Source organism: Myotis brandtii, unplaced genomic scaffold, assembly GCF_000412655.1.
Source record: "Myotis brandtii unplaced genomic scaffold, ASM41265v1 scaffold146, whole genome shotgun sequence".
NCBI lineage: Eukaryota > Metazoa > Chordata > Mammalia > Chiroptera > Vespertilionidae > Myotis > Myotis brandtii.
The window spans coordinates 449,592-454,737 of NW_005355247.1; the positions used below are offsets into that span (position 1 = coordinate 449,592).

Below are 5,146 nucleotides of genomic sequence, written 5' to 3' on the forward strand. Positions count from 1 at the left end.
ATATATATATATATATGGTTTGGTACTATCTGAGGTATCAGGCATTCACTGGGGGTCTTGGAACGTATCCCCCGTGGATAAGGGGAGACCGCTGTACATCAGGGCTTCATTTCTTTTTGTTTATTATTACACTCCCATGGGGCCTTTACATACACTGTTCCCTTTTTGCACTTGGGTCTCTATTCTTTTTTTTCCCCTTAAGTACTATCTAGCACTTATTGAATATTTGCTATATATTAGGTACTATGCTAAGCACTTTTCATATTATTCAATCCTCATAACAATCATTAAATATATATATATATATTTCCATTTTACAGGTGAAGTTTATGGGACAGAGGGATTGCGTGACAGGCCTAGAATCACAGGAGCTGGTGAGCGGCAGAATGAGGTTTGGAAGGACACTTGGCTGACTCCAGACTCAATGTGCTTAGCTTGTACACTGTACCTCTTTCACCTCCATCTCATCTGGTCAAGGCTGCCTTATCCTTCTGTCTTTGCTCAACTGCCATTTCTTTAGGAAATGTCCCTGCTCTTCTGAGTGGATCAAATCCTACTATTGTCCGTTTCACTACCCCGTTCCTCTCTGACATCATCACTGGGATTTTATACTCAATTAATCACAATCAGTAACCAGTTGTTGACTGTTGACTCCAGGAAGTCAGGGCCCATCGAATTTTGGGCTCATCATTATATTTCTCTTTGCCTAATGAAGTGCTTGTCAGTTAGTAAATGCTCAATAATTATTTAGCTACTAATGAATATATAGATCTGTATATCTTTGACAAGAGTGTGATTATTCTGTACCTCTGCTGCCTCCTGCACAGCCCCCACTGGGGACCGAGCCCACAATCTGGGCATGTGCCCTGAGCGGGAATTGGACCATGACCCCTTGGTTCATAGGTTGACACTCAACCATTGAGCCATGCTAGTGGGTGGGAATAAAAGCTTTATACTACTCCGACTAACCCATGAAATGGAATTAGAAGAAAATATATGAATGAACTGGTGAAGGAACGGATACTGACAGTTTCCTTATAAGCATGTTACAGGCAGCAGCAGTTGCAGTTCCCCTTTTGCTGGCCTCGACCACAGGCGTATAGCAGGTGCCAATGGCTGGCCAGGCCTGCAACGTCCTGTACCCAGAGATCATCAATGAAACTGGCAGAGAGAAAAACAAACAAACAAACAAACAAAAAACAAACACCAGATGCTGACACACACGAAAAAGAATATCAAAACCACCTGATAGCTGGAATTGAAAACTGCATGCCACCAGAATTCCTTAGTTCCCCTCTCCCCACAAACCCCCTATTAAAGCCTTTTGCCTGCCCTGAGATGTTAAGGCATGAGCCTGCCAGCTTTTCAGGTGGGCACCTGAAGAAATCACTTTCCTTCCATCAGCACCTGTGTCCTGTGTTTGGCTTCACAGAGGCAGGCAAAAAAAAACACAACAAAACCCTGAGGGTCATCCGGGCTGGTTTCAATCCGATTCATGAGGGCTCAACCCTCATGATCTAATCATCTCCTTGAGGCCTCCACCTCCAAATATAATCACACTGAGATTCAGATCTCAACATATAAAATTTCAGAGGACACAAATATTCAGTCTATAACACCCAACAATATCTTTTTAAAATCAATAGTCCCTTTAAGCTTCAATATCTCTTTATGCCAATCGCATTGCTAAGTACTCTATTTTCATTACCTCCTTTGATTATCCATACGAAGGAAAAGAGTTGGACTGAGGTCCAATAAATTCCCCTAGGACACCCTGCTGGTTAATTGCAGAACAAGACATGATTCCAAGTCTGCTTATATCTAAAGCCTTTACATCACTGCCATGCTACTGCCACGCTTCTACCCACCTTTCCAATCAATCTACTGCAATATATATATATATATAACTTATACAACTCGACAACAACAACAAAACAGTCCAATTTAAAAATGGAGATAAGCCGAAACCGGTTTGGCTCAGTGGATAGAGCGTCGGCCTGCGGACTGAAGGGTCCCAGGTTCGATTCCGGTCAAGGGCATGTACCTGGGTTGCAGGCACATCTCCAGTGGGAGATGTGCAGGAGGCAGCTGGTCGATGTTTCTCTCTCATCGATGTTTCTAGCTCTCTGTCTCTCTCCCTTCCTCTCTGTGGAAAATCAATAAAAATATATTTTAAAAAAAAATGGAGATAAAATTAAGTTAAATTAAAAAGAACAAAAAAATAAAATGGGGAGAGGACCTGAATAGACACTTTTCCAAAGAAAACATACAGACAGCCAACAGATATATGAAAAAATGCTTAACATCATTAGTTGTAAGGGAAATTCAAATCAAAACTATAATGAGATACCACCTCATACCTATTAGAATGACTATTATCAATAAGGCAAGGAATAACAAGTGTTGGAGAAATATGGAGTAAAGGGAACCCTTGCACAGTGCTGGTGGGAGTGTAAATTGATGCAAGCATTATGGAAAATAGTATGGAGGTTCCTCAAAAATTAGAATAGATCTACCACATGACCCAGCTATCTCTCTTCTGGGTATCTACCTCAAAATTTGAAAATATTTATTGGTAAAGATATATGTTCATTGCAGCATTATTCACAATAGCCAAGACATGGAAACAATATAAGTATATTTTGATGAGTAATGGATAAAGAAGATGTGGTACATATATGCAATGGAATACTACACAGCCATTAAAAAGATGAGATATTGCCATTTGCAACAACATGGGTGATTCTTGCGAGTATTATAGTGAAATAAATTCGATGGAAAAGGAGAAGAACCATATAATTTCCCTCACATGTGAGCTATAAAAGAGAAAGCAACAAACAAACAAAAAACAAACTCATAGATTCAACAGTATGGTAGTTACCAGAAGGGAGTGGGGGGTAGGGGAAAGATGAAGAGGGTAAAGGGAATCAAATACATGGTGATGAAAGGAGGCTAGATAGGTGGTGGGCACACAGTAGTGTATAATGATCTTGTGTTATTACAAACATGTACACATGACACTTATGTAATGTTATTAACCGATGTTATCCCTGCAAATTTAATTTAAAGATAAGAAAGCTGTGATGCACATCTTTATATATCTGTACTCTTGTCTGACTATTGCCTCAGTGCAGTTGGTGAGTAAAAAAGTCAGGCAGTTTTTGAAGTTCCTGATTCGTATGGCCAAACTGGCAACAGAAAAACTTGAGTCTTTACTAGTGTATTCTATTCCCTGCCCATTGGCCAAGAGAGTATTTTTGCCATTATGCCAACAAAGAAAAACATGACTTAAAAATATATTTTGCACTTCAGTTAATTTGTCTTGGGGTCCAGAAAAGAAGATTGAATCCACTCTACCCCATTTATTTTTTTCTTTTTATCTTTTCTTCTTACTGTAGCCCTTTTTATTCGGGCCTAGTCCTCAGGCATTCTTTTGAAGTGCAGAATTTAGCATGTACTCCCACGCAAGGCAGATAAATGGGAGAACATGTAGCAAAAACAGGCTGCTTATCATTCACTTGGTGTTTACTATGAATTCTGAACACATATTTCTCTAATGTGTCTGCATAAATCTTTAACTTTCATGCATAATCAAATTCTTAATGCTGATGAAATTCTATACTTAGAATAACTTTTCTTACCAGCATCTCAACTGTGTTCTTTCATCTTTAAGAATTTTGGGAAGGATAACCCATGGGCACAGACAATAAAGCATGAAGGCTTGGGAGGGGTATGTACAGGGTGAAGGGGGTCAATGAGAAAAAACAAACAAATGGGACATCTGTAATACTTTCAACAATAAAGATTAATTCAAAATAAATAAAGCCCCAGCCAATGTGGCTCAGTTGATAGAACATCAGCCTGAAGATCAAAGGGTCCTGGGTTCAATTCGGGTCAAGGGCACATGACTCAGTTGCAGGGTCCTCCCCAGCTCCGGCCCTGGTCAGGGTGTGTGCAAGAGGCAACCAATCAATGTGTTTTTCTCACATCGATATTTCTTTCGGTCTTTCCCTCTCTCTTCCACTCTCTCTAAAAATCAATGGAAAATACTGGTATAATAAATAAAGCAGCTATACATATTTTTAAAAAATCACGTTTACTCCCAATTTTAAAAAAATTAAATAAATTTGAGCGAGGGGAAATAAATTAATAAAATAAGTAAACTTGAGAAACCTAAGAGAGAAAAAAGATCTTTGGGAAGGGCTTAGAGAACACGAATAAGCTTGATCTACCTTGCTAGGGCCAAAGTTGGATGGGATGGACAAGGAACAGAATGATGTCTTTTCACTCCCAAAGATTTCAGAATCGCACTGTGTTCCTGGATCTGTCCCCTTTAAACCAGGTGGATAGTTTTAGTCTTGCTAGAATGTTCTTTTTGGCCCTGATGAAAAGTAGCTGACTGGAAGAGCAGCAGCAGATTAACAATTAGTTTCACTGCTGTTAACACTGTGACAGCATTCTGTCCACCACACAGGCCAAGACTGATGTTTTTCTGGAGAAGAGATATATATATATATATTTTTTTTCTTTTTCATATGATCGCCTTTAAAGCCGTCTTGATGTTTCACTGAATCTTAAGGCTTGTGTAGTCCCTTAGAGATGTGAGTGCTCCTAGGAATTGCAGCAGTTGTCAAAAATATTATGTTTTGTTTATGTGAACTATCATAACGACGGCCAGGCTACGGTTCCCTGAAGTGCTAGGAATGGTCACAGGGACAGAGGTTCGGATGCGTGTCTGCTGGCTTGGAGCCAGTGAACACAATGGTGAAGAATGGTGAGACTTCTGAAACGCCCCATGAGGTCACGGCAGAAATGGCCACCCTTGCCATGCCTTCCTGGAATAGGGACTAAACATCCTGGAGCAGTAAAAATCAAAAGTGGAGACAGACTGGTCTGTCCAGAAACAACATCGTTCCTCCTGGAGACACTCTCACATAGCCACTCTGGAACTTTGGTTCCTCGCATACAGAAACTGGGACTGAGGATGTGATTTTAAAGGCATTGGCAACTATAAAATACTCTACTCTTACGTTTGAGTCTTCAAATTCAGAAACGAAAAATAAACAAGTCTTCTGATGACAATATCGGGTCATATTGCTGCTGGAAAGCTGTTGCTATGATAAGCAACCTGCACTCAACTACCGCA

General features: G+C 40.1%; 1 long non-coding RNA gene across 2 annotated transcripts in view; it reads left to right on the forward strand.

The window, feature by feature from the left end:
• LOC102241601 overlaps nt 1-1,919 on the forward strand; it is a 9,051-nt gene extending 7,132 nt beyond the window's left edge. For both annotated transcript variants that reach the window (XR_001361094.1, XR_313282.2), the window contains one exon: nt 321-1,919. This is a non-coding gene — a long non-coding RNA (uncharacterized LOC102241601). The remainder of the gene's footprint in view (nt 1-320) is intronic.
• The last annotated feature ends 3,227 nt before the right edge of the window (nt 1,920-5,146 follow it).